This window comes from Tupaia chinensis, unplaced genomic scaffold, assembly GCF_000334495.1.
Source record: "Tupaia chinensis unplaced genomic scaffold, TupChi_1.0 Scaffold000274_1, whole genome shotgun sequence".
Classification (NCBI taxonomy): domain Eukaryota; kingdom Metazoa; phylum Chordata; class Mammalia; order Scandentia; family Tupaiidae; genus Tupaia; species Tupaia belangeri.
This window is the reverse complement of record NW_006159756.1, coordinates 421,141-445,088: the sequence shown is the minus strand read 5'-3', so window position 1 is coordinate 445,088 and position 23,948 is coordinate 421,141.

Here is a 23,948-nt window from a genome sequence, read left to right as displayed (position 1 = left end):
CTCTGATACAGATGCTGAGTACACACAGATTGAGTGCAATGGAGGAGGGGAAAGAGATCAGAGAATCCTCGCAAAGGGAGTCTCTCAGTGAGGGCTTTTGTTGCTGCTGTCGTCCCTCTCCCTCGTGGCGGTGGTGGGTGTTTTAGAGAGAGAGCTTATTTTCCTCTCTTGGTTAATTAAATGTGCCTCATTAGCTATATACATTTATTATTACTCGAACACATTTTCCACAACATATTTTGGAGAGAATTTGGAGATAAATGAATTCTCAATCTCTCCAGAAGAAAGGTATTTAGCATATGAACCTCCAATGGACTGTTATCTTTAATATCTGTGCCATGATTTGATTATATACTTATTGTTATCATTATTTCTTCTGTCCCTGGAGGGAGGTCTCTTGGCCAGCCCAGCTTCGACTTGAGCATTGACTGGGACAGATTCTGCAGCTCCTGATCACAGCATGAGAGTGAGAGTTGGATAAAAATGATTATGTCCCTCACTTCTGGGCTCCACTCTGGTCACCTTCCCTCTCCTTACAAACCCACTGAACACAGTCATAGGGGCCCCTTCCTGATCACATAACCATTCCCAAAGGCTTCACCTTCCAAGTCCATAAAGATATTCAAATGTCCAGCTCTAGCACTGTCCTTATCTCCAGCCGGACCTTGTTTCCATGCCTAAACGCCTGCTTTAATGCTTTCTCTCCTGCCCACTTGCCCCCCAGACATGGTCTGTGCTTTGACTTGCCTGCAAACACTGCTTTCTAGTCTGCGATGGGACCCTTCTATCTGCTACAAGGCCACGTCCAATGTGGTCGGTGGCCCGCCTGCCAAATTCCATCTTAGCCTCCTAAGTTCCTTGACATTACCTTTCTGGAACATCACATTCTGTCTCCTTCTTAGCATTTCTTTCATGTCCTGAAGCTGGGTTTGACCTAAACGCTCCATCCCATTGTCTCTGAGCTTCTGTTTAAATGCCAGCAGAGCCTTTGCTTTCTGAATCCAAGGACTGTAGCACTAATGATGCGGTTTTGCTTCCCTGAAGTCTCTAGAAAGTCTAGGCCAAATTCTCAGTGCTTCTCAACAACTGGAGGAAAAGTAGCATGTTACATAACAAGAGGACACAGGTAGGACCTGCATCCTGCCTTTTGACTTCGCATCTCTGCCCTCCCAGTTAGCCACCCTTCTCCCCCTCGATCCCTAATCTGCCCCTGGAAAAGCTTCAAGGAAAATGTCAGTAAGCGCCAAGACTATAAATTAGTAATTCACAGCAATACTTCAAAATGATGTTTTCCTTGAAGTGTTAGCATGAGAAAATAAAGCTGGAAGGAGGAGGAGGGAACAACAACCCAAGAGTGACAGAGCAGGATTCTGAGCACAACATCCTGCTAAATGACACACATAAGGAGTCGGAGCTCTGTAATACCTTTTATATTGCTGCCCGCCATCTGGTTGGTGATTGTTAAGCCTAAAATATTCAGGTAAGCTCTATTTTCTCAAATAGTGTGATGCGATGGGGATTTCAGCAGCCACTCATCTTTTTAAATATCATTCTATTTCACTGTTTTTCAGAACAAAGCAAACCACATTAGCAGGGTAGCCATGCGGCCCAAAGATTTGTAGCATGGGGCAGCACGAAGCAGGCACTGTCCCAGGAGGACTTGGAGTTGAGAGTCAGTAGTTCTATTTTCTTTCTTTCTTTCTTTTCTGAATAAAAAAAAAAAAAGTTTTATTTCTTCCATGAGTAAAGAGAGAGACGGAGGGACAGCAACCCCCAACAGGGTCTTGATTCCACAATGTACCTCCAGACTCAGGCTGGATCATGGGCACATGAGTGCCTGGTAGACTTAGGAAACCTGTGAACTTGGATCCAGTACCTTCCCTGTGGGTCGGCCTCCAGGACCACTGTTCTGTTCTGCCATCTGTTTTCTCTGTGAGTGCAGGAGTTCATGTTGGAGATACACATTTGCCATAGACTGATTCGACTCCCCTGAATGCATGGTGGAACCAGCCCTCCCCCTGGGAAGGTGATGCTTGGTCATTCAGCAAAGACTACAGGCATGAAGTGAGCCCTTCTTTGTTCTAGATGAGATCCACTAGCTAGGTATGGAACCCAAGGAAAGAATATTTTCTTCCTTTTTTTTTTTTAAGAGAGATTTTTGTTGTAGAGTGTGTGTGTGTGTGTGTGTGTGTGTGTGTGTGCACTCTTCAGAGAGACGGAAAGTTAGAAATCACCCTCCCCTCCAGGGGGAGGGGATGGCCCCACTGCAATCCCTTCTCCTCCACTCTCCTCTAGAAATTTTGGGCATGCAGGCATACGCACTCATTGAGTTTTAAGTCACTGGGTCTGGGACTCAAGTCATGGTTAACAGTCATGGTCGACTATGTGGGAGTCCAGTGACATAACCATTACACCATCTGCTGGTCCCTTTTCTTCTTCTTCTTCTTCTTCTTCTCCTCCTCCTCCTCCTCCTCCTCCTCCTCCTCCTCCTCCTCTTCTCTACCACCTCCTCTCCTTCTGCTTCTCCTTCTTCTCCTCCTTCTCCTCCTCCTCCTCCTCCTCCTCCTTCTTCTTCTGTGTTCATAGGGAGAAAAGATCTATGATTTTCTCTCTCTCTCTCTCTCTCTATATATATATATGGGGCCTGTGCATTCACTGGAGACAGAGAAAGAACTAAAGCACCCTTCTCTCCAGCTGCCTTAACTTCCATGCCATCTCCTGGCTCTTCTTTTTTGTTGTTGTTTGTTAAATTTTGTCAGAGAGTATGCACATTCACTGGAGAGAGATTAGGGTTTAGGGAGAGTGAGAAAGTACCCTCCCCCTCCCCATAGAAGATGGTCACGCTGCAGTTTCCTCTCTTCCACTTTGACCTCCTTTCAGGATTATGGACAAGCACACACATGTGGCCGATGTGTTTTTCAAGCTGTCAGATCCAGAACTGGAGTTATGCATTTTACTATGTGGGATCCATCCTCCTTAACTACTGTGCCACTGGCTAGCTTATCAAGGAGAGAATTTTCTACATTTTTTGTTGTGGTTACATTCGGGGCCTTTTTGGTGAGATTGTTTGTTGATGGTTTTTACCCTTCTCTTAGAATTGAGAAGGGAAAAAAAAAAGGGATCAGATATAACCTGACATTACACCATACAATATGACTTTCTTTGAGGTATCAGTTCTGCCAGCTAACTAAATTTTTAAACTAGCAGGAAATGCCTTTTAAATAAAACCTGAGATTCAAGCATGATGACCTGACAGGATGAAATATGCATAAAGAGATTTAAACTTCATCTAATCCTGATGTCCAAGGAGATGAATTCATCTCTTCATTGATTCATCCATGCAAACATATGTTCAGTACACATTTGTGGGCATGCATTATTTGCCAGACACAATATTTAGGTGATGAGAACTCATAAGTGAATAAGCCAGATCCTCTTTTCCAGGAAAGTTTGTAGAATAAGGTTAATGTGAACAAGAGTTAAATTTGAGTTTCACCCTCCAGGCGCTATTCTCTCCATCATTCATGTTCTTTCTCTGTGATTTTATTCCTCTTCATGCCTCTAACGGATTTCTAGATGCTGACTCCTTCACAATTTATATTTCCAATTTACATTTCTCTCTTGTACTCTAGACACATTTATCAAACTGCCTCATTTGCATGTCCATCTGGATGTCCCAGAAGCGCCTCAGACTCCACGTGTCCCAGAACCAAATTCTATTTGCCCTCCAAATCTGAGCTTCCACCTGATTTCCTCCTGCCGTGTACTGTCACTCTTCTCGGAGTCAGCCTCCACCCCACACTCTTGGCGCTTCTGCCTCACCCTCCTGTGTCTCCATTCCTACTGTCTGTAAGGTGGTTTACGTTTATTTTGTAATGAATTAAGTCTCTTATGTCCTTAACCCAGTTTCTCTTCCTGGCAACATCCTACATAGCCATAGGATAATTATAAAAACTAAGATATGAACCTTGATATAATACTATTAACTGATCTATAGAATATATTCAGATTTCATTCCTTTTCCCTCTCAGATAATTTTCATCTGTTTTCTATCCCAAGATCCAGTCGAGGTTCTCACACTGCATTTAGTTGTCATGTCTTCAATTTGTCACAGTTTCTCTGTCTGTCTTTTGTGACCTGGACCATTTTGAAGAGTACTATGGGTCATTGGGAAAGTCATGACGTATTTTTCTGTCTTTCTATGCAAAACTGTGTCATAACTTTCCCAACGACCCAATAGTTAGTTGTTTTGTGTAGTAAGTCACAATCTAGGTTTGAATGATGACTAGTATGAGTTTAAAGAGAGCACAGAAGCCATGTGCCCTTCATAGTCCAAGACAGCCACTGGTATATGATACTGACATATGTCACTCACTGGTGATGTTACCCCTCACTTCTTGGTAAATGCGGTACTTGCCAGAATTCTCCAATATAATACCCCTTTCGCTGTTGCCAGTGTTTGCAGGGGAAATCATATCCTGTCTCTGCTATTCTGTACCCAGTATTTTTAGAATTGACCAGTGGATCTCACCTGAAGCAATTATTACTGTAAGTGATTATCTGTTTCCTTTATTCTTTCCACATTTGTTAATTGGAATTCTTCTCCAGGGAAGAGTGTTCTCATCCCCATTTATTTATATATTCAGTTATTTATTTATACCAATATACACTCATGGCTATTTACTTTATCCTTTCTGTTTGTTTCATGATCTGCTCCAATTTTGGTCATTGTGAGTCGGCTCTTGCGTATTTTATTATGTCTACACCTTTCTCTTCTTGAAAGAATTCACTTACTTTTGGGTACCAGAAAATGTTACAGACTTATATTAGGTTTTCAGGAAAGTCATGATGCAATTTTTTACATTTTTTCTATGCAAAAATGCAGCATGATTTTCCCGACAACCCAGTATTTTCCCCATCTCCTTCTCTGGAATTAGCATGTTATCTAAGACATCTGGTTTTATTTTTGCTTTCTTGAAGAATGGTATTTAGAAACCAAGATCTTGGTGCAAGGGTGCTTGTTGCCATGGGCAGATTGCATCTCATCTCTCTTGGTGGAGGGGGCTAGAAAATTTGTAAATGTGTACTAACCCATGCACAAGCATGGATCTATCTATTTATTATGTATCTTTTAAAATGTCTATCTATTTTTCAATTCCATGAGTTCATATTCATTCCTCTGATTCCTCTCAGCACTACAGGGTTTATTCTCATCTCCCCTCTTTCCTAACCTCTTTCTCCAACAGAGAGAAATCTGACTCCCATTATGTACAGTGTTACTTGTTTATTTGTGTAACCTTGATATGTAAATTAAGCTGTTTTCAGAATTGCTAATCTATGCCCCTATGAGAAAAAAAAAATCTAAAGTACAATGGTTGTGTATAGTTTTTTTTTTTTTTAATTTATTTTTTTTTCTATAAGACATCTGTGCTCTCCAAAGAGAAACAGACAGAGAGAGAGAGAGGAGGAAATTGAGAAATCAGCTGCCAGGGCGATAGACATGCCATAATCCCCTCTTTTCCATTCTCCCTTCAGGACTCTGGGAACACATGCACAGGTGCCCAGTATGTTTCTCAAGGCACCAGGTCCTGGGACTTAAGCCACTCAGTCAGCCATGTAGAACCGAGATACCTTAACCACCATGCCATTGGCTGGCCCAGTTATTTTTGTTTTTTATTCTCCTAGTAGCTTACTGCATAAAATAGGCTTTCTTCATTTCTCTGCTGGTTAGATAATTGACACTGGAGATGATCCTTAGTGATTTTTCTCATTTAAGAACAAGTCTTCACATGGCAGTCAAGTTGACTCATCTAAAATAAAAATCAGATCATATTGCTTTGTTGCTTAAAACTACTGGAAATCTCCCTTTAGCTCATAAGATAAAGCTTAGTGTGGGTATTCCAAATGAAGTCCTTCCCAGTCTTGCTCTTATCTCATCATTCAGTTATTCAATTTCTAGCTCTTTCATGGAACCTAATTCAGCACACCATATATGTCCATTGACATAAATAGGTACATATGAAGTAGTTTAATTAATAAGAATGCTCTGAGATCAATAATCATTTGCCTGGGAGGTAAAAAATATAAAAATGAAACTTGGAATTCATAGAAGAGAAGTAAGCATGGCTGAGTGTTTACTTTGGGCCAGGCACTTCACGAAGTTCATCTTCATCCTTCCTCATCTCTGGCAATGTGGCACAGATAATGGAATCAAAACAGACCTGAGTTTAAACCCAGTTTGCTACTTGATAACTATAGCTGAAACCCAGTTTGATGCTATTGCCCTTGCACCATCCTTCTCTGAGACAGGGCTAGTTTGGAGGGTCCGAAAAGCTGATATGTGCCCTGCATCAAGAAAGATAACAGAGCATTCACCATGAGCATGTAGACAGCTGAGAGAAATGCACGGGAAAGGAGAAGTTGAGAACATTGAACACTGGTGTCTGCTTCAGCCCTTCCCCTGGCTACTCTGTGCATATGTATTTTGTGTTTGTACACTCTACATAGACACTGCAGTACAAGCAGCAGAAAAGACATAGAAATCAAAATTAGAGTTTCATTCTAGTCTTGGCTGCATCTCTGAGAAGCTATGTGACCTCGACCAGGCCATCATATCTCCTTGAGTATTGAGTCTTCCTGCCTAAAAACAAAGGAGTTGGATTTGGTGATCTCTCATGCTACTTCCTTCTCTTTGCTTTTAGGATATTGCTTGCTTTCCATAGCTGTAGCCATTACTCATCCTACATTGCTGTCTCTGACATTGACTTGATGTTTTTCCCTGAAATTTACTTTGAAATGCTGAGATGCTATGCCTCTAAAATGTAAAGATGAGAGTAGATGAGGAATGTTGGAGTGAGGTAGAGGAGAACTGAGCCATGGCTACTAGGTGATCATGGCCAAATCCCTTTAGCTCCAAGTATGTATCATTACCAAGTTATTGAGTGTTTCTTTCTTTTTTTGTTTTTCAAGACAGATATTTTTGCTATAGGGTGCATGTGCTTGCCAGAGAGATAGAGACAGAGAGACAGAAAGTCCTCCCAGGGGAGATGGCCATGCCACTGTCTCTTCTCTCTTCTTCTCTCAGGGTTTTGGATATGCACTCACAGGTACCAAGTGTGAGTTTCAAGCCACCAGGTCGAGGACTTGAACAGCTGTTGATCATGTGGGAGTTCAGCACCTTAACCACTATGCCACCTGCGTGCCCTGATTGAGTGTTTCTTAAAGATGCCATAAGATACTTACCCACTGTATGGCTGATACTGCCCTGAAGCTGACCAATTTCCTATTGTAAGATATGGTATCATGTGGCCTGCTGTGTGTGTCTGTTAAAGATAAAATAAAAATAAATAGAAATAAATTGAGGCATAGAAAATTTTTGTAAGGCTTAAAGAGGAACTTTGATCTCAGGCAAAAATGATGAACCAGCATCAAATTGTAGAATGTCCTTTCCTATGCTATTTCAATGTTAGGGATATCATTTCATACTCTTCACCATTTATGTGAACTGCCAGGAGATAAAATGGACTAGATCCCCTCTTAAGACCTGTTTTTATGTTTTACTGTATCAGGTTTTTCTACAAGTATAAAACATTTGCATTTTTGTCATTGTGCAACTAGTTTAACTTTCACATGTACAGAAAATGGGGGCTACATTTCACATTTATATCCAGTAGTTTCCTCCCTTCCCTACAGGGTGTGTCTTCCAAGACTCCTAGTGGATGTCTGACCATGGATATTATCACACCCTACATGCTATGCTTTTCTTGTGCACACATACCTGTGATAGAGTTTAATTTATAAATTAGGTATAGTAAGGGATTAACAATAATGGTTGACAATGCAATAGAACAATCACAACACTATACTTCAAAGAAAGTTATATGGTCTCTCCCTCTCTCAAATATCTTACTGTACTGTAGATTTTAGCCACCTCAGCATACATTTTTTTTTATTATGTTGAGAACTTTCACCAGTTTACTTAAAGGAAATACTGTGTGGCTTCTCTCTGGAATATCTGAATGGGCAGCTTCACTACTCATGTACTTTGAAGCCATTATTAACACAAACACTAGCACCGTGACAGTCGATGTAACAACTGAGGAAGCTACTGAGTCAATAACAAGCAGGTGGTATATAGTGTGGATACCTGGACACAGGGACAACTCACATCCTGGATGGGAAGGAGCAGGATGGTGAGAGATTTCATCACACTGCATGACTTACAACTTATGAATTATTTCTGGAATTTTTCATTTAATATTTTGGACCACTGTGGATGACAGGTGATTGAATCTATGCAAAATGAAACACAGATAAAAGGAGCTGCTATACTTCTGCCTCCTCTAAGGTGTTCCATATGTTTGAAACTCATATTTTATACCAATTGTAACACAGAAAAATCTTCCTTGTAAATTGAAGCGAATATCAACTTTGGACTGACTGAATCAAATCATCATTCAAAAATAAACACCATAGTCATTTTCTCAATAAGTTTAGTTGAAGTTGTCATCTTTTTTGATATTTTGCGTTGCTTCCGAGTTACTTTTCTATGATATGCATAGCTCTCCTAGAGCACTCAGACAGACACCATTTTTATTGACTCCTAATTCAGCCTGCAAGGAGATGCACAGTGCTGGGCCAAGCTCATGGTTTCAGCACCAAGGACAGCCCTCAATGGGTCTTTCTACTACTGAATGCCGGTTAGAGCCGTGAATGGTTTTACCACCGTACTGCCAGTTCAGATGCGTTACAATATTTAAGAGACTATAAAAATGCTTCTAATGGTGATATACCTTAAAGCACTTTTTCAGCCCTCAAAGGCACTTCAGGAGTGCACCAATGGTCTTTCAGTTGAAATAACAATGTGAAAAAGAAAGTTATTATTTAAGACTTCTAAATAAGCCAGATTTACCAATGTCAAATTACTGGTGGGTCGTTTGACCCCATATTTATTTCTAATTTCCACAAGCTGTTGGTGAGAGTGGCTGTAAATCAGGTTGCCATTGATCTTGGCTCTCGCTTGTGTGATTCTGAGATGAACTGCCTACAATCAACAGAAAAAGACTGCTACTCTGAGAAAAAGCCTGTGGTAGAGTTCCCTAGATGTACTGGGACATGCATGGGTATTAATTATACATATAGGGGAGAGGTGAGACAGACACCTGTGTGCATCTGTGGAAGGAGGGAGACCCTGACATGAATCTGTGCATCAGGAAATCTAAGTGGAGAGAATACCGAAATTTGGCTTTAGAGAAAAGATTAGGGAAAATAGTAAGCACTTCTTTAATAGGAAATAGTTTAAAGCTATGGTTTAATTAAAGGCAATCACATATCCATGTGCAAAACACACGATCCTTACTGTCAGACTGCCTATACCTTATGGTGTATTTCTTTGAGTTCTCTGTATTCTCAACCAGAGGGAAGACTCTTCAGTCTTCCATGGGGCTTTGGCTATTTCCATATACAATGAAGATATTTGTGAATGAGTCAACCTTCTCTAAAGTTGACATCCTCAGGCTGCATGACCATCCTCCATGGGGGCACAGAGGAAGTTGGGGGCCTGAAGGGCAATATAGCAGCATGTATGCATTGTGTCACTCTACATCAGTCACTGTGTTTTTGCTTCATATCTGTTATCTTATTTAATTCTCAAGCCATCTCTGTGAAATAAGAATTAAGAGAAAAGGGATTTTCTTCTCTTGGCAGAAACATGAAAAAGAGAGGATGATTGAGGGAGAACAGAGTTAGGGGTGAGGCTCTGCTCACTGTTCTCTGCAAAAATCACTGCAGGGTGGAGGGGAGGCTTACTCCATCTAAGCTACAGTCTTGAGGCTGTGTCTCTTTTGTAGTACATAGTCCATATCTTGGACCTGTAGGTTGGTCGCCTTATACTTAAGATAAAGTTTAAAAATTTTGGTTATAAAACAAATTGCCATGAATACATCTTATTCTTTGACCAATTTCTATTATATAATATCAGTAATTTTTAAAAAATAATTATTTAATTTGATTTATTCATTCATTTATTTTAATTTGACCAGACACATACACACACACACACACACACACACACACACAGAGAGAGAGAGAGAGAGAGAAAGAGAAAGAGAAAAAGCAAGTCACCAGGTCCGGGACTCAAACAATGGTCAGCCATGTGGGAGTGTCCAGCACCCTAACCACCATGCCACCTGCTGGTCCCAATATCAGATTTATTTTTTAAAGATTTTTGCCATAGGGTGCCTGTTCTTGCTAGAGAGACACACACAAAGAGAAAGAGAGTGAGAAAGTGAGAATTCACACTCCAGGGGGGATGGTCATGCCACAGTCATTCTCCTCTTGGGTCTTTGAGCATGCACATATACATGCCCAGTGTAATTTTCAAGCTGCCAGGTCCAAGACTCAAACCATAGTCGGCCATGTAAGAGTCTAGCTCCTTAACCACCATGTGATCTGCTGTCCTAAGATTAATTTTTATTAGAAAAATATTTTCCAAAGTATTGTAGAGGAAGAAGGTTAATGTGTAAGATGAATGTTTGAAGGTACTGGGTACTAGTTGTTTTCTTTATGTAGTAACATTGTGTTCCTTAATCACTTCTACTGTTAGGTTTAGGAATTTTAGGCCATCTTCCTTCATTTTGGCCCAAATGCTTAGAAAATTCCATGTTTTCACATTTTGCTTTTAAGAATTTGTCACAGAATGGTTATCCGGTGGTTCTGGGATTCAAGTGTGTTTTGCAGAATGAGGTGACATACTCTATGTGGGCATTGTTTCTGCTTCTGTGAAATGGAAATCACACCAGGTCCCAGTTCACAGGACTGTCATAATGTGCTTAGCATAGTGTGTGCTGTTTACCAAGTTTATTTTGTTCATTTTATTGCCTGTCAGGTCTTTGGTATTCTTCCAAGGAAAGGTGCCAGGAAACAGAGCTCCATAAATATGATTTATTATTATTCAGATACTTTGCTCCCCTCTTCTTGTGATCTTAATGACTAAGGAGCTAGATGGTACTGAATATAAGCTTCATTTTACACACACATGTGCAGCATTTATGAGTCTGTACATGTTATAACTGTGGGCTGTTGACTCTTACCTCCCTTGTGGATTCAGCTGTCTAGCACACTGGATTGTCTTTTGTGAACATCTCTAAATTTCAAAGAGCTCTGTAAATTGAGATGACAGTACCCAGACTTATCAATTCTATCAGACAAAAATTTTACACATAAGCTTGCCTTAGGAAGAACAATTTTCACACTATGTTGTTCTGGTAGTTATTAAAGTTTAAATCTACAACCAAGAACATAAGATGATAGCAATAAAGTTTCCAGCCTCCTATTTTTCAATTTGATTACATGGATAGCACAAAGAAAGTTGCTACATGTGCCTAATTTGTCTTTGGTGATCCTATTCTGCAATTTTTCTTCTATTCCATAGTGTTCTCCTTTTGTTTGTTCGTGTATACTTGCTAGAGTTCTTCTCTTCCTTAGGTTTTCAGCTGCTTTCTTCCCATTAATTTATGCTAACTTATAAATGACTGATATCAGTTCCTCCATTACATACCATCAATAACAAGTCAAGGTCAATCTTAGAACATATATGGTAGCATATTTTCTGAAAGCCTCATTCAACCTCAGATAGGATTCAAATATTCATTGTGATTCAAGTTATTAATAGAATCCAGGTGTTCTTTGTTTTCTTGCTAGACTTTCCAGCTCTATTATTGAGTGAAACACTAAAGAACCAACAGGCCAACTGCAATGAATAGCAGGCTCAGCAGTCAGTAATCATGAAAGCATGTGGCTTACTATTTGCATTCTGCTATGCACTAGGTAGTTGAAGGTAGGTAGTGTAAGATAAGGCACAATTTTGTTTGTTTTCTCTTCTCGTGCCATATGTATGATTGCCTCCTGGTAAGGAAATTGGTTCTACATGCTTAAATACTTTCCAAGTGCCACTTTCCCCTTATGCCAGCTCCCATTTCTGTTTCTTAATTGTCATTCCTGTGCACCGGAGGGCCTCACATTTTGCCTCCTCTACTCCAATTTCATTACCCCAAAACAGGCGTTAGTGTATTTACTTTTGGGTTCTATTTCCTTTTCAGATTATTTTTAACTTTCTACCCCCCTTTTTTTTTTGTTTTTGCAAATAAATGAACATTAAAGTTTTCATAAGCAAGATCAGCCCAAGTCAACCAATGTTTAAGTATCTTGTTCAGTAACCAGTATCCAAACATATTCATTTCATAAGAAATGTTATTCAGTAGAAAAGCTTGAAATCCTAGTATATTGGCAAGTTATCTATTTTTAAGCTGCTTTAGTTCAGTAGTACTAGAGAGAGAAAGAGCTTTAGGTGATCTTTCTTAATTAAATTTATTTAAATGAATTTTCATCGCCACTGTGTAACATCATTCTTTAACTTGTGAGAATCTCATCTAATCAGCTCAATTCATAAGAATTTAGATTTAGACGATAGGTTGAAATTTTCATATTAGCCCAAGGAATAAAAAGTAAAGAGTTCAGAATTCCATGGGATTTCAGAAATCGTATAACACATATTTAAACCAAATTTAGCAGTTAATACTAAGACAAATGTGACATTCAATGATCCTTTCATGGGCTATGTTAATATTCCTGTCATAGACTGTTACCTGGAATAGCCTTGCCCTCTCCCACCTGCTCTTTTTAATACTGATGAGAATCCTATACTGTATTCACACTCCAGCTCACATTACTTCTCTGTGTGAAGCTATTTTTTAATTTTTAGAGGTTTTTGCCTTAGGGCATGTGAACTTGAGAGAGAGAGAGAGAGAGAGAGAGAGAGAGAGAGAGAGAAAGAAAGAAAGAAAGAAAGAAAGAAAGAAAGAAAGAAAGAAAGAAAGAAAGAGAGAAATCAGTCCCTAAGGGAGATGGCCATGCCACAATCCTTTCTCCCCTATTCTCTTCCTGGGATCTTGGGCATGCATGCACACGCACCTGGCATGATTTTAAAGCCACTGGGACTAGGACTCAAACCACAGTTGCCATGTGGGAGTCCAAGGACATAACTGCCATGTCATCTGCTGGTCCCTCCGTGAAGATTTTAACAAGCATCTCAGTTCACAATGACTTGTTTCACTTATAATCAGTATCATAGCACAATAAAGCCTTGCATGGTCCTTTGATTGTTTAACATCTTCTCTTTCCTAATCTTCCATGTTCCAACAAAATTGTGTGTATGGACTAAGTCTACTTTTTACATTCTCCCAGTGCCTAGTATGTAGGGATTTATACTCATCTCTTGGGTCATCAGGGAAGTCATGACACATTTGGCATAGAAAAATACATCATGACTTTCCTGATGACATCATATATTTGTTACTGGAATAATGTCATGCCAGTATATGGATCCTAAAGCTGTCATTGACTGGAATCACATCAACTTAATTTTTAAAATGAACTCTCACACTATTTTATATATACTTGGTGCCCAGATGAAGCTACTTTCTGATTGATGGTTTCCCTCCCTCCACATACATTTGCTTTATAAAAGTCCAGTACCTCTCTTAACTGTGTGTCAAGGGGTCATTTTAAGTGGACCTTCCAACTTCCTTCTTCCAATTAAATCTCTCTTATAATCTACCCATTTTTCTCTTGTTCTGCCTTCAGGCAGTTAGAAAAATAAGTGAGTGGCTCCTTCTTGATGGCCCATGAGTGATATCAGTTTCTGGTTGCTGTAATTAAAGGTGACTTAGGTAGAAAAAATTAGGTATCTGCCCATTAATAAGCAAGGTGATGCTCGAAAGCTGCTTGGCCTCCATCACGTGCCCAGCTTCAACCCCAACAGTTTTCCATTAAGGCAGGGGATTAACTATTAGTGCAACACCGTAGAAGGAACTAGAAGAACAGCTCCTTGGGTCCCAACAACAAATTACTTCTGAATCAAACCTCTGATTAATAGCTCCAGAGTTGCCTCTCTGCTTTGCATAATTAAGTTTCATGGAGTGTTACAATTAACAGCCTTGCCATCACCCAGGTAGAAACAGCCACCATTTATTTGGCCAGCAGCGTCAAAAGTGCTGGGTGATGAATAAGAAGCATTTATGAGGGGATTAGGTGCATTCTGGGTCATAAATTGAATAAGGCTATAATTACTTTCCAATAAAAAGCTACCGACATGATGATCCCATGATACTACCTCAATTTCCCTTGCATTTTTTCTGCTGATGTGGGTCTAAGAACTCCCTATCCTAGTCAAGTAATAGCTGTGGCACCAAGAAACTTGTAGATATGCTTGGAGGTTGACAGCTTCCTCCTGCTAGTATTTTATGGTCTTTCCAAACCTCCGGTGCATAGCTTGTTTTCTGCCATTTATTACGGCTGCATTTGTTATCACACAAGTAGTCAGACACGCAATGCAGATGTCAGGTAAGTTGCAGACTCTTGGAATTACCTGGGAAAAAAGCCAAGGTGTCATCAGAACTACTGGGATATAACAAAATGCCGAGTATTTTGTAGGTGGTGAACGAGTCAGGAATTAACCATTCATCAATGCCGAGGGGATACAACATGACCAGAAAAATGTTCTTTTACAGTTTTTTTTTTCCCCCCGCAGAATGGCATTTCTCTGACACAGTTGTTCCCCTGATCACCATCATTTGGATATTAATGCAGATGGACCAAGAGTAGCCATTGTAGGCAATGATTCTTCTTCCTGACACTTTATACAATATATATTGTAGGGATGTTCTAGTAAGTTTTTCTTAAATCAGTAGAGCTAAAGGGATGAATCATAGTGCTTCCTACGTCTTAGGTATTTTTTATGTTCTTGCATAAATTCATTTAATTTTCATTACTCATGTGGTCTAAATATCTGGTTGTCTTTATCTTTTCTACCTTTGTTACTTCCTTATTCCCTTTACTATCGCCCTCTTCCTCAATTTGCTTATTAGTTTGCCTTTTCCCTTCTGTTGCTCTCCTTGTGTGTCATTTTTCTTCCTTTCCTGGTTTTTTTTTCTTTTTTTAGATTTTTTTGGTAAAAATCACATGTGCACACCAGAGAGGCAGAAAGTGAGAAATCACCCCCCAGAGGAAATGGTCACACCGCAATCCCTTCTCCATTCTCCTCTTGGGATTTTGCGCACATACTCGCACAAGCCCCCAGCCTGAGTTTCGAGCTACCAAGTCTGGGACTCACACTATGGCTGACCATGTGAGAATCCAGCACCTCAGCCACACCACCACCTGCTGGCTCCTCTTGACTTTGTGTGTCTGAGATGAGATCAAGAGAACAAAGACAAGGATGTGAAACCAGGAGACTGCAATTCAAGTCCAAGAATTACCATTCTCTAAGAGTGTGATTTTGGGCAAGGTGGTTAATCAAACTGGGCCCCAAAGAAACTTATTTAATTAAAAGAAGAAGAAAGAGGAGGAGGAGGATGGGGCAAGGCAGGAGGGGGTATGAGATAATAACACCTCTTCTACCCACAGTGAAATATTGTCACCAAAATCAAAGGAGATCATGTCTATGGACTATATAGAATTCCACACATTCAGCTTGGTTTTACTGACCTCCTAATGAATATTTTCAAGAATTTTACTAGGATTTAGAGCTGAGCATAGTTGGGGGATAAAAAAAGAGAGAGAGAGTGAGAAAGAGACCATGCTCTAGACAAATTGGGTGCCTCGTTAAGCACTTACCAGGAGGAAAATGCTGCCATTCCTGGCTAAAAACCCATTTGTCTTGCAAATTTCTATAATGAACAGATTTTGGAATAAATACTATGTAATCTGTGATGACAGTTCTCTCATTTCTTTTTTATTAGTTCAATCTTCTCAGCATCTGAACCACATAGCTACGGAACCTCCATAATCATTAAGGCAGCTGGGTCGCATGCCTTTTTTTTCCCTTTCTTTGGCACATAACAGAGTTCCCAGTCACTCTCCTGCCACCAGGCTCATGTTCCAATCAGTTCAGTGCACGTAAGGAGAACCCCAGCACAGAGAACAGACAGCAGGCCACATGGCCTTTGCAACAATATGCCATTGTCCCCACTGACCTTTCTGGGGATGTGTTTAAAACTTGGGTTTCCCTTGGAGTTTGTGGGGAACTTGAATTGTATTAAATGTCTCTTTCCTAGAATAGATCACCTCAATGGGACATAATGTAGTCATGGTGCATTCTAACTCTCTTTTTCCTCTCTCTCTCTCTCCTCCTTTGATCTTCCCCTAGGTAAGTGGTACTTGCTTATTGTTTTGGGCTTCTTCGGGAGAGAGCTCAGAGGCCTACCTAATTCTCAGTCCTGTGGGAAGGAAGCCTTTTCCCAGTTTCTGTCCATCCTGCCCAAGCCATTCCGTTTCTTCTTGGCTCCTGCAGCGTGATGGGGCACATGGAGGTAGGACTGTTCACTGCTTATGGGTTTGCATCTGTTAGCGGTAATAGGAATGTGTGTGTTGGATCAGTGTTAATGATATATGTATGAGAAATTACTGGGTACTGAATGCCAGAAAATGATCATTTTACCTTTGCACTCACTGGGGGGAAGGGGGGGTGTCGCATGAATTCTGTGTTCATCTGGTTACCAAAAGTGAACTTTGTAAAATTTCCAAGTGAATTATAATAATTCTGTTTCTACTAATGACATCCCAAATGATTTCTGCCTTTTTTTTTTTTTTTTTTTTTTAAGAATAAAAACGGACTTACGTATATTCTATTTATATACCAGTTAGGTACATGATTGGGTTTAAGAAGAGTCAGTTGGCATTTTACTCCCAAACTACGAAGCTCAATGTGTGTTTGTGTGTGTGTGTGTGTGTGGTTAAAAACATTACTTAAATCATCAGGAAAATAGAAAATAGAAAACAGAGGGACAATGAATGATGTAGTTCTAAGTGTTTGAAATATATATTCCTGTGTGTCTGTGTGTCTGTAATTTTTGGAACATTGAGGTATTATTCCATAAAAATTACTGCAGAGCCTGTTCTGTCAGCTCTAGGATCAGAGTCTGTAATGGAATTGTCCAGCAGGTGTCCAGAATCATGACCTTCATCTTATAGTTCCTGAAGGAGCCTTTCATCCAGGTGACTGGGAAGGCCAGTTGTGGGCTAGTTAACAATGACCAGATCTGTAGCAGGAGCAAACTATGATAGTACAATATAGAGTTAACTGCAGAGCTCTGTCTGTATAAAACACAGATACAACTACGTATAATTTGAGTGTTTCCACTGGAAATCCCCTCCCTCTGCCCAACTGATGGGAACGTTACCAGGTGTGGCTCAAGGAAATTTCTGTCTGACTCAGGTAGAGGACACCTTCTCCCTTCATTGTCCTAGTTCCATATCATCTGCTGACCCTGTTTTGTTTTGTTTACGTTCCATGACGGTCTATGTATTGCTTCCTCTATGAGATTAAATACATGGAGGATCTCTATTTACTTGTTAAAGGAAAATTTTCAGCAAAGATAAAATCATGATTCTTATACAAACAGAAAATGAAGCATTACATAGTTTACTTAACTCATTATCGAGGACACCATGCAGATATTGTAAGTGCTTCAAATGTAAGTCAAAAGAGTACAAGTATCCATGAAATAGAGAAATACTGTGGGATTCTTTCACGAGAGGGAGGGAGGGAAGCAAGTTGACTGAACATGCACCAGACAGAATTTATGTCCATGTCTATGATAGACAAGAACTATTCTGCCTTATCTAGAATTTGCAGAGTGATAAAATAAGTTGAAGATAATGAAAAACTACAATAAAGTAACCCCGTGGGGTATGCTCTAAACACTGCTTTGTTTTACATTGATTCCCAGGAAGTTTTTCTGGCTTATTTCTATTTTCTGGGTGCAGTTAAGAGTGTGGATTGTAAACTCATGGTCTAGCACATTTTCTACAGTATTTCTACTTAGTAAAGTTCAGGTATGTGCATTGCCTGGAAGTTCAGTTGCCTTTGATTTTGAAAGCATGCTTCCGGGGCTTTTCTGGAATGCCTGGTTTCACTACTGGTATATAATATCTTATTTCCCCGGAAAAGTATAGATTTGACTTTTAAAGCTATGTATTAACTAGATGTTCTTTGCTTCTTTGGTGATTTACTGAGCGATGCTATCAATATGTCCTTCCTGTGGAAGAAGTTGGCTTTGTAACTTGCTGTTCACAAAACCTTTGCCCTTGAAATCTCTTTTGTCCGTATTAATTCATGACCCTATCAGGAGTGGCAGGCCACAGTTCTCGCTTCTGGTTGATGCTGATAGAAATGAGAGATGGCCATACTGCATTATATTACTATTCGGTGGCTATGTTCTTTTTCAGTGTGGACGTGCCTAAGACTGTCTCACTTACCAACTTGAGACCACCTCCTAACCTTAGTAGGAGTTGGAGGGAGAAGGGATGGCTCATGCCAAGGGGTAGGGAAGCAGGCATTGCACACGAGTGGCCGGCCACGTCCGTGGAGTGGCATTGTGATTTCAGCCTATCTCAGACATCGGGAGTCTGTGGGTGTGATTGCCTCCCAGTTGTATTGTGTGTGCCCATTTGTACGGAGCTCTGCTCATGCTGCTAGCACTGATGAAAATCCCTCTCGGTGGTCTGCAGCAATGGTGCACGTGGACCCACAGTGATGACTTTTTTGGAGAAATAGTGCTCTTTCCTCCACTTGCCAGAAAATCATATCATTCTCACTGTTAGCAGCTCTCACCACGATTTCCCTAACTCCCCTCACAGAGAGGATCCAACTGTGCTATGAGAGAAGTTTGAAACGGAAAGACCTGCTCCGATATTTTTTCTCTCATAAACCATCTGGATTTTTTTTTATTTTTACTATTTGGATTTTGGGTGTGTTTTTGTTTTGTTTTGTTTTGCTTTGCTTTTTAAGAGTGTAAGGGAGTAGAGTCTTCAGTCAGAACTCATACCGATGTGCTCAAACTCTAATAAGTACCAGTGTGCTACTGGCATTCCCATGTGGGATTCTATTTCAGATCCCATCTGAGGACCACTGTCATGCAACAGAGCTCATGCTCAAACTCTTCTTCTTGGAAGTAAATTGGATCCAGATCGTTTAGTTGACTTGACCCGGGCAAGACAGGGACCATTGGTGGAACTGAGTCCAGAACTCAGCTCTGTGTATTGTTTGTAATTTGTTTGATTGTCTCTGGCACATGCAGCGCTGATATAAAGGGTCAAATCTCCACATCTGCTTATTACTTAGCAGATAACTTCTACTGCAAGTTGCATGAAGGGCCTCCAGGTCTCTCAGAATTTTCCTTCAGTCATTCCCCTTTAGTCAGAAGTATATCCACTTCCCTAAGGGCTCATGGTCTTCTGAGACCACCAACTTTCTGGTTTTAAATTCCAAGAAAATGTGTGTGTTATCTTATAAGTACACAAAAATATGACCACAGATGCTAACTGCTTTCCTCCTCCTGCATACCTCCTAAGTCACAGAGGGGGCGCATCTACAGGGTGGAAGAAAGGAAGTAAAGGTTGAAAATGAGTTGGGGCGGGGGCAGGGAGAAAGGAGGAGGAGTGCAGTGCTTGTCCTTTTTCTGCATTTGCTTGGGCTCCTCAGTCCATCCTGTGTCTTTCCCTCCCTATCCACAATTTCTACCCAGATCCAAAAACAATTGAGATGTCACAGAAGACCTCTCTTAGACTGAGAATCTGGATTATCTGGCTAGCTGGAGTTTGCTAACCTGTGTGTATCTCTGTCCTCAGACTTCTCTGCAGTGATTAGTCATGGGGGCGGGGATGTGCAACTCTGAGGGACAACACCCACCCCATGTAGCCTCTCTCTGCGTCTTTTTTCTCCTGCCCGAAAAATATGATATCATATCCCTCCTCCCCTGGCCCACAGTCTAGAGCAGAGCATCCTCATGTGCAAATTTTAGTTGCAGATTGGTTTCTAGAATCATGATGAGAAGCCATAAGCAGTATGCCAGGTGGTGGGGAGTGAGATTTCGCTTCCTCATGTAACTCTGCAGTTCATTCACTGAATGTCACTGTTCCTCCAGTCTACACATTATCTCACTGGAGCAGATGCAGTAAGGTAGAAAATACAAGGGTATTTGGGATGCGGTTTATTAAGACGTGTTTTGGAGGCAGCTGAAGGGGCACTGGCTGGAAATGTTCATCATAGTAACCCCCGATGTGCTGACCTGCTCCTGTTCTCCTCTGGCTTGAATTGGAGCATAGCTCTGAGCTGATAGCATTCTAATTTGGTTATTGTTATTATTATTACTATTATTATTGTTTTCCTTCTGGAATATGTTTCTAAGTGTATCTTTTTATTTATGGAGAAAACAAAAAATAATATTGACAGGATCATCGTGTAGTCATCATGCATATGTGGAGTAAAGGCTTCCTGGAGGGAGGGCAGGGGAAATTTTGAAACCTCTAGGCGATTTTTCTGGGTGTTTGAAACAGACTGAGAAGCCACAATGAAAAAAGCAATATTGCATCTCTATTGCAATGAGTTTTTTTCTAGGGGTTGGAAAAGGCATTATTGCGCTCAGAGAAAAGAGTTCTTTTTTTCCCCTCCCTTTTGATTTAGACTTCTGTGAGCCAAAGTGTTCTGGTGTTTTAATGGTCTGTTTTAAAGATGGAAAGGGCCCTTATGTGTCAGAACACAAGCCTGTCCCAGCCAGCACGGGGCTGCGTTTGATTATGAAGCTTGTTTGGGATAGATGATATTTTTATAGCTCTGGCTTTGCTTCACCGACGGCCATATTGATGTAGCGCTCCAGGGCGGGCCTAATAAATAGTTTAGAAAACTGTAAGGCCATTCTCCTTGGTGATCTACCACTGTGCTTTCCCAGACTGCAGAATCACGCACCCACCGTGAACGGGCTTCTCACCCGCAAGCGGGCCATGGTGTGTATGTGTGTGTGTGTGTGTTAGCGTGTGTGAGTGAACGAGCATGCACACAGCTTCAAAAGACCCACCTGAACTTTCCTGTGAACATTTTGGAAAAGCGATGGAGAGTGAAATGCTGAGATTAGGTGTCGCATGACTGTTGCTCAATTTGTGCTCCAACATTGTAGCTGCTGGGAGTGTGGGGGCTCGGAGCAGCTATGGAAAACCCTCCCGGGGGCTCTTAAAGACTCTGTGATCTCATCATTGGCCAGAAATTGAAGAGGGGGTTCAGGGTAGGCAGAGAGTGGAGCACCTGAGCATGGAGGTGAGGAGAGGGAAGAGCACTGCCCACTCAGAAGCAGGACCTGCCATGTCCTTCCGGCATCTTCTCAAGGAGGACAGGAAGGGCTGACTTTCCCAGGGAGACACAGGGGCTGGGACCCTTAGATGCACCCTCCAGCAGCATTCTGCCCACCAGGGTATTCAAGCTAGGAGTGTAGATCACCCAGGTGATCCAGTGAGTGCTGGGACCATGGAATGGGGCTCTGGGATCTGGACTGAAGCGGCTCACCCCTGTGAGCTCCTACACGTGGACAGTGTCTGCCTGGACAGCCCATGTGCAGCTTGTTAAACAGCCCCACTGAGTTCATATTATTATTGTGATCTTAGAGATAAGGACAGCCTTGGAAGGCTAACAAAACAAACAAGACCAAATAAAAGCAAACAGCAATGACCAAAACAACTCCCAAATGTGCCTCTGGGTGGTTCAGCCAGTGAGTGGCAGAGCCAGGACTTGAACGTGGTTTCTTGTCCAACTACATTGCCTTGCATGCTGAACTCTGTGGGGGCACAAGTGGTATAGGGTTATAGGCAGACCAGGGAGGCACCTGTGTTTGAGATGTGATTTTTTAAACACTTGAGAAATGCCCTTGCTCAGAATCCCCACTGCCTGAAGTGCTCAGCTGGGCTTCTTAAGCTGCTGTGTGGAAACTGGCCTCTGAGTGGAGGAGTTCCGGTGTTTTACCATTCGAGAGGCCCGGCCACATTAGCTGCTGTTACTCACAAGCCTCCAGAGCCTCCTTCCTCTGGACTCACCAGCTCAGGCTCTCCAGCAGTGGCAGGGTCTAGACCAGCCTTTCTCTAGCTCTCCCTGCATTCTCTGGGCAAGAATGGATACTTCTGGGAAACCCCTTCCAGATTTGGGAGCCGAGGCATGCTGCCGTCTCTCCGGAGTGGGCCCCTTGGCCTCTTGGGGTGCTCGTTATTTCCTACTTCTCTCCTTCTGTTGGGTGGGGACATCTGCCATGTCTCAAACCTGCCACAGTTGCCCACCCAGGGGTCTCTGGGGCTGGTGTCTGCAGCTGCCCCTGGAAGAGCAGTAGAGGCCTTGTGGGGGCAGTCGGTGGGCGCCAGGCAGCCGTGCTCACTTCCGCAACCATCTCAAGCAACACACTAACAGCACCAGCCTCTTTCTTTCCAGGGGTCCGTACTGGGCAGAGTATGCTCGCTTCCGGTTTTCATTTGAGCATGTCTTGCAGACAGCCCACTTGAGGGCTCACGTATAGGCCAGCAGGTGTCCTGATCCTTAGTTGCAGACACCAGTCTGTGCTGAGGGTAGCCTCTCCACACCACTGTATCTGCTCTCACCAAGCTGAGCTGAGGGGACACTCTCAGCGCCCTGAGATGCCTGACCCTCCAGGTCTCAGGTGGTGCTCAGGTGTCCTAGAACGCCTGCCGGGCAAACTCAGAACAGCCAAGGACATGGGCCTTCGAGCGACCTCATTCCGGGCTCTCCTGAATGCTCCCGGTGCTTGGGGCCTGGTGCCAGGTGCAGCCTCTGTCATGTGGGTGAGTAGACATAGGGAGAGCAGATTGACTTAGTGGGTTAGGAACGAAGTTCTGGGAGCCGGAGTGCTGGGACCTTTCAGGTCAGATCTTCCTCTGAGATTCCCCCTGGGCCTGGGCAGAGGCGGCAGAGGAAAGGGTCGTTAAGCCCCATTCCCCCACCCCCCACCCCAGTGCCTGTGAAGATCCTGCAGTCTTTACAGTATCTGAGGGGGAGGGGGTTATCAGTGGTTTTCTGTGGACCCTAGGACTTTGAAACGACCAAGGAAGGGAAAACAAGAATGCAGACTCTTGTCCGGTCTCAGACATTAATTAACCATGTGGCCTCCATAGACGAAGAACAGCAGAGTGGTCTCAGGCTTGCTTTCCTAACTATGAATAAAGAACAGAAGGACTGATCCTCCTCTCAAAGACTGAACTGATGATAAACTATGTAAATAGGCATTACTGTTTAAAAATCAAATTAGGACCAACCCATGGCATGGTGGTTAAGGCAGCTGGATTCCATGTGACCAGTCATGCAGTTCAAGTCCTGGACCCAGCATCTTGAAAAACACTCTGGGCGCATGTGTATGTGGGTGCTCACAGTCCTGAAAGGAAGAAGAGATGGGGAGGAAGGGACTGCAGCATGACCATCTGTAGGGTGCTGTCTCACTTTCCTCCCTCTCTCTCTGGTAAGCACAGCCTCTGGCAAAATTTAAAAAAAAATTGAATTGGTATCAAAATATGAAGACTCTGGAACCATAGTATTTGCCTTAACTCTTATATGAGTGTTTCTTGAATCAGTGTTCATCGTGTAAAATAAACACACAGATAGCCTCAGCCAAATCTGTTATTTTCTATAGCCTCATTTCAAAAACAGCGAACAAGGCCATCTTCTCACGCTGGGGTAATCCCGATGGTGGGGATTTCCTAGCCCAAGCCCCAGAGCCTTTGGTTTGTCCTCTATGTATCCGTGCTATTCTTTTTCATTTTTTAAATTTCTTATAAGGCACCTGTGCTCACCAGAGAGATGGGAATGGGGTGGGGGTGGGGTTAAAAATGGAGGGGATGGCCACGCCACAGTCCTTTCTCTGGAGGAGTCCGACACGGCGAGGTCCCAGGATTTGTCTGAGCCCCCCGACCTTTGAGCTCCGCTTTCGGTCGGATCAACACGTTGGCAAGGCCACTGTTGTGCGCCCCCCGACCTTGGAACAAAGCTTGGGTCAATTAGCATGTCCGCAAGGCTGTTTGCTATTTGCTCCAGAAACTGTGGCAGCCTTACTGGGAAGCGACCCTCC